We start from the raw sequence: 6,633 nt of genomic DNA on the forward strand, positions 1-6,633 counted from the left end.
GCCTTGCACCCTTCTCCTCTCTGCCTTGCACCCTTCTCCTCTCTGCCTTGCACCCTTCTCCTCTCTGCCTTGCACCCTTCTCCTCTCTGCCTTGCACCCTTCTCCTCTCTGCCTTGCACCCTTCTCTCCTCTGCCTTGCACCCTTCTCTCCTCTGCCTTGCACCCTTCTCTCCTCTGCCTTGCACCCTTCTCTCCTCTGCCTTGCACCCTTCTCTCCTCTGCCTTGCACCCTTCTCTCCTCTGCCTTGCACCCTTCTCTCCTCTGCCTTGCACCCTTCTCTCCTCTGCCTTGCACCCTTCTCCCCCTCCGCCTTGCACCCTTCTCTACCTTGCACTCTTCTCCCCTCTGCCTTGCATCCTTCTCCCCTCTGCCTTGCACCCTTCTCCCCTCTGCCTTGCACCCTTCTCCCCTCTGCCTTGCACCCTTCTCCTCTCCGCCTTGCACCCTTCTCTACCTTGCACTCTTCTCCCCTCTGCCTTGCACCCTTCTCCCCTCTGCCTTGCACCCTTCTCTCCTCTGCCTTGCACCCTTCTCTCCTCTGCCTTGCACCCTTCTCTCCTCTGCCTTGCACCCTTCTCTCCTCTGCCTTGCACCCTTCTCCCCTCTGCCCTGCACCCTTCTCTCCTCTGCCTTGCACCCTTCTCTCCTCTGCCTTGCACCCTTCTCTCCTCTGCCTTGCACCCTACTCCCCCTCCGCCTTGCACCCTTCTCTACCTTGCACCCTTCTCCTCTCTGCCTTGCACCCTTCTCCTCTCTGCCTTGCACCCTTCTCTCCTCTGCCTTGCACCCTTCTCTCCTCTGCCTTGCACCCTTCTCTCCTCTGCCTTGCACCCTTCTCTCCTCTGCCTTGCACCCTTCTCTCCTCTGCCTTGCACCCTTCTCTCCTCTGCCTTGCACCCTTCTCTCCTCTGCCTTGCACCCTTCTCCCCCTCCGCCTTGCACCCTTCTCTACCTTGCACTCTTCTCCCCTCTGCCTTGCATCCTTCTCCCCTCTGCCTTGCACCCTTCTCCCCTCTGCCTTGCACCCTTCTCCCCTCTGCCTTGCACCCTTCTCCCCTCTGCCTTGCACCCTTCTCCTCTCCGCCTTGCACCCTTCTCTACCTTGCACTCTTCTCCCCTCTGCCTTGCACCCTTCTCTCCTCTGCCTTGCACCCTTCTCTCCTCTGCCTTGCACCCTTCTCCACTCTGCCTTGCACCCTTCTCTCCTCTGCCTTGCACCCTTCTCTCCTCTGCCTTGCACCCTTCTCTCCTCTGCCTTGCACCCTTCTCTCCTCTGCCTTGCACCCTTCTCTCCTCTGCCTTGCACCCTTCTCTCCTCTGCCTTGCACCCTTCTCTCCTCTGCCTTGCACCCTTCTCCCCCTCCGCCTTGCACCCTTCTCTACCTTGCACTCTTCTCCCCTCTGCCTTGCACCCTTCTCTCCTCTGCCTTGCACCCTTCTCTCCTCTGCCTTGCACCCTTCTCCCCCTCCGCCTTGCACCCTTCTCTACCTTGCACTCTTCTCCCCTCTGCCTTGCATCCTTCTCCCCTCTGCCTTGCACCCTTCTCCCCTCTGCCTTGCACCCATCTCCTCTGTGCCTTGCACCCTTCTCTCCTCTGCCTTGCACCCTACTCCTCCTGCCCGTTGCACCCTTCTACCCTTCTCCCCTTCGCCTTGCACCCTTCTCCCATCCGCCTTGCACCCTTCTCTACCTTGCACCCTTCTCCTCTCTGCCCTTCTCCCCTCTGCCTTGCACCCTTCTCCCCTCTGCCTTGCACCCTTCTCCTCTCTGCCTTGCACCCTTCTCCTCTCTGCCTTGCACCCTTCTCCTCTCTGCCTTGCACCCTTCTCCTCTCTGCCTTGCACCCTTCTCCTCTCTGCCTTGCACCCTTCTCCTCTCTGCCTTGCACCCTTCTCCCCTTCGCCTTGCACCCTTCTCCCATCCGCCTTGCACCCTTCTCTACCTTGCACCCTTCTCCTCTCTGCCCTTCTCCCCTCTGCCTTGCACCCTTCTCCCCTCTGCCTTGCACCCTTCTCCCCTCTACCTTGCACCCATCTCCTCTCTGCCTTGCACCCATCTCCTCTCTGCCTTGCACCATCTCCTCTCTGCCTTGCACCATCTCCTCTCTGCCTTGCACCCATCTCCTCTGTGCCTTGCACCCTTCTCTCCTCTGCCTTGCACCCTACTCCCCCTCCGCCTTGCACCCTTCTTTACCTTGCACCCTTCTCCTCTCTGCCTTGCACCCTTCTCCTCTCTGCCTTGCACCCTTCTCCTCTCTGCCTTGCACCCTTCTCCTCTCTGCCTTGCACCCTTCTCCTCTCTGCCTTGCACCCTCCTCCCCTCTGCCTTGCAGCCTTCTCCCCTCTGCCTTGCACCCTTCTCCCCTCTGCCTTGCACCCTTCTCCCCTCTGCCTTGCACCCTTCTCTCCTCTGCCTTGCACCCTTCTCCCCCTCCGCCTTGCACCCATCTCTACCTTGCACTCTTCTCCCCTCTGCCTTGCACCCTTCTCCCCTCTGCCTTGCACCCTTCTCCCCTCTGCCTTGCACCCTTCTCCCCTCTGCCTTGCACCCTTCTCTCCTCTGCCTTGCACCCTTCTCCCCCTCCGCCTTGCACCCTTCTCTACCTTGCACTCTTCTCCCCTCTGCCTTGCACCCTTCTCCCCTCTGCCTTGCACCCTTCTCCTCTCTGCATTTCACCCTTCTCCCCTCCCCCTTGCACCCTTCTCCCCTCCGCCTTGCACCCTTCTCTACCTTGCACTCTTCTCTCCTCTGCCTTGCACCCTTCTCTCCTCTGCCTTGCACCCTACTCCTCCTGCCCGTTGCACCCTTCTACCCTTCTCCCCTTCGCCTTGCACCCTTCTCCCATCCGCCTTGCACCCTTCTCTACCTTGCACCCTTCTCCTCTCTGCCCTTCTCCCCTCTGCCTTGCACCCTTCTCCCCTCTGCCTTGCACCCTTCTCCCCTCTGCCTTGCACCCTTCTCCTCTCTGCCTTGCACCCTTCTCCTCTCTGCCTTGCACCCTTCTCCTCTCTGCCTTGCACCCTTCTCCTCTCTGCCTTGCACCCTTCTCCTATCTGCCTTGCACCCTTCTCCTCTCTGCCTTGCACCCTTCTCCTCTCTGCCTTGCACCCTTCTCCCCTCCCCGTTGCACCCTTCTCCCCTCCGCCTTGCACCCTTCTCCCCTCCGCCTTGCACCCTTCTCCCCTCCGCCTTGCACCCTTCTCCCCTCCGCCTTGCACCCTTCTCCCCTCCGCCTTGCACCCTTCTCCCCTCCGCCTTGCACCCTTCTCCCCTCCGCCTTGCACCCTTCTCCCCTCCGCCTTGCACCCTTCTCCCCTCCGCCTTGCACCCTTCTCCCCTCCGCCTTGCACCCTTCTCCCCTCCGCCTTGCACCCTTCTCCCCTCCGCCTTGCACCCTTCTCCCCTCCGCCTTGCACCCTTCTCCCCTCCGCCTTGCACCCTTCTCCCCTCTGCCTTGCACCCTTCTCCCCTCCGCCTTGCATCCACCTCCTCTCTGCCTTGCACCCTTCTCCTCTCTGCCTTGCACCCTTCTCCCCTCCGCCTCGCACCCTTTTCTGTCTAGCACCCTTCTTCCTTCTGCCTTGCACCCATCTCCTCTGCTCTGCCTTGCACGCTTCTCCCCTCTGCCTTGCACGCTTCTCCCCTCTGCCTTGCACGCTTCTCCCCTCCACCTTGTACCCTTCTCTACCTTGTACCCTTCTCTACCTTGTACCCTTCTCTACCTTGTACCCTTCTCTACCTTGTACCCTTCTCCTCTCTACCTTGCACCCTTCTCCTCTCTACCTTGCACCCTTCTCCTCTCTACCTTGCACCCTTCTCCCCTCTACCTTGCACCCTTCTCCCCTCTACCTTGCACCCTTCTCCCCTCTACCTTGCACCCTTCTCCCCTCTGCCTTGCACCCTTCTCTCCTCTGCCTTGCACCCTTCTCCCCTCTGCCTTGCACCCTTCTCCCCTCTGCCTTGCACCCTTCTCCCCTCTGCCTTGCACCCTTCTCCCCTCTGCCTTGCACCCTTCTCCCCTCTGCCTTGCACCCTTCTCCCCTCTGCCTTGCACCCTTCTCCCCTCTGCCTTGCACCCTTCTCCCCTCTGCCTTGCACCCTTCTCCCCTCTGCCTTGCACCCTTCTCCCCTCTGCCTTGCACCCATCTCCCCTCTGCCTTGCACCCATCTCCTCTCTGCCTTGCACCCATCTCTCCTCTGCCTTGTACCCTACTCCCCCACCCCGTTGCACCCTTTTCCCTTCTGCCTTGCACCCTTCTCCCCTCCGCCTTGCACCCTTCTCCCCTCCGCCTTGCACCCTTCTCCCCTCCGCCTTGCACCCGTCTATACCTTGCACCCTTCTTCTCTCTGCCCTTCTTCTCTCTGCCTTGCACCCTTCTCCCCTCTGCCTTGCATCCCTTCTCCCCTCTGCCTTGCACCCTTCTCCCCTCCCCTTTGCACTCTTCTCCCCTCCCCCTTGCACTCTTCTCCCCTCTGCCTTGCACCCTTCTCCCCTCTGCCTTGCATCCCTTCTCCCCTCTGCCTTGCACCCTTCTCCCCTCCCCTTTGCACTCTTCTCCCCTCCCCTTTGCACTCTTCTCCCCTCTGCCTTGCACCCTTCTCTCCTCCGCCTTGCACCCTTCTCTCCTCCGCCTTGCACCCTTCTCCTCTCTGCCTTGCACCCTTCTCCTCTCTGCCTTGCACCCTTCTCCCCTCCGCCTTGCACCCTTCTCTCCTCCGCCTTGCACCCTTCTCTCCTCCGCCTTGCACCCTTCTCTCCTCCGCCTTGCACCCTTCTCCCCTCTGCCTTGCACCCTTCTCCCCTCTGCCTTGCACCCTTCTCCTCTCTGCCTTGCACCCTTCTCTCCTCTGCCTTGCACCCTTCTCTCCTCTGCCTTGCACCCTTCTCCCCCTCCTCCTTGCACCCTTCTCTACCTTGCACTCTTCTCCCCTCTGCCTTGCACCCTTCTCCCCCTCCGCCTTGCACCCTTCTCCTCTCTGCATTTCACCCTCTCCCCTCTGCATTGCACCCTTCTCCCCTCCCCCTTGCACCCTTCTCCCCTCCCCCTTGCACCCTTCTCCCCTCCCCCTTGCACCCTTCTCTGCCTTGCACCCTTCTCCTCTCTGCCTTGCACTCTTCTCCTCTCTGCCTTGCACCCTTCTCCCCTCTGCCTTGCACCCTTCTCCCCCTTCTCCTCTCTGCCTTGCACCCTTCTCCCCTCTGCCTTGCACCCTTCTCCCCTCTGCCTTGCACCCTTCTCCCCTCTGCCTTGCACCCTTCTCCCCTCTGCCTTGCACCCTTCTCCCCTCTGCCTTGCACCCTTCTCTCCTCTGCCTTGCACCCTTCTCTCCTCTGCCTTGCACCCTTCTCTCCTCTGCCTTGCACCCTTCTCTCCTCTGCCTTGCACCCTTCCCCCCTTGCACCCTTCTCTACCTTGCACTCTTCTCCCCTCTGCCTTGCACCCTTCTCTCCTCTGCCTTGCACCCTTCTCTCCTCTGCCTTGCACCCTTCTCCCCCTCCGCCTTGCACCCTTCTCTACCTTGCACTCTTCTCCCCTCTGCCTTGCATCCTTCTCCCCTCTGCCTTGCACCCTTCTCCCCTCTGCCTTGCACCCATCTCCTCTGTGCCTTGCACCCTTCTCTCCTCTGCCTTGCACCCTACTCCTCCTGCCCGTTGCACCCTTCTACCCTTCTCCCCTTCGCCTTGCACCCTTCTCCCATCCGCCTTGCACCCTTCTCCTCTCTGCCCTTCTCCCCTCTGCCTTGCACCCTTCTCCCCTCTGCCTTGCACCCTTCTCCTCTCTGCCTTGCACCCTTCTCCTCTCTGCCTTGCACCCTTCTCCTCTCTGCCTTGCACCCTTCTCCTCTCTGCCTTGCACCCTTCTCCTCTCTGCCTTGCACCCTTCTCTCCTCTGCCTTGCACCCTTCTCCCCCTCCTCCTTGCACCCTTCTCTACCTTGCACTCTTCTCCCCTCTACCTTGCACCCATCTCCTCTCTGCCTTGCACCCATCTCCTCTCTGCCTTGCACCATCTCCTCTCTGCCTTGCACCATCTCCTCTCTGCCTTGCACCCATCTCCTCTGTGCCTTGCACCCTTCTCTCCTCTGCCTTGCACCCTACTCCCCCTCCGCCTTGCACCCTTCTCTACCTTGCACCCTTCTCCTCTCTGCCTTGCACCCTTCTCCTCTCTGCCTTGCACCCTTTTCCTCTCTGCCTTGCACCCTTCTCCTCTCTGCCTTGCACCCTTCTCCTCTCTGCCTTGCACCCTTCTCCTCTCTGCCTTGCACCCCTTCTCCTCTCTGCCTTGCACCCTCCTCCCCTCTGCCTTGCACCCTTCTCCCCTCTGCCTTGCACCCTTCTCCCCTCTGCCTTGCACCCTTCTCCCCTCTGCCTTGCACCCTTCTCTCCTCTGCCTTGCACCCTTCTCCCCCTCCGCCTTGCACCCATCTCTACCTTGCACTCTTCTCCCCTCTGCCTTGCACCCTTCTCCCCTCTGCCTTGCACCCTTCTCCCCTCTGCCTTGCACCCTTCTCCCCTCTGCCTTGCACCCTTCTCTCCTCTGCCTTGCACCCTTCTCCCCCTCCGCCTTGCACCCTTCTCTACCTTGCACTCTTCTCCCCTCTGCCTTGCACCCTTCTCCCCTCTGCCTTGC

This window comes from Lissotriton helveticus, chromosome 5_1 (assembly GCF_964261635.1).
Source record: "Lissotriton helveticus chromosome 5_1, aLisHel1.1, whole genome shotgun sequence".
Classification (NCBI taxonomy): domain Eukaryota; kingdom Metazoa; phylum Chordata; class Amphibia; order Caudata; family Salamandridae; genus Lissotriton; species Lissotriton helveticus.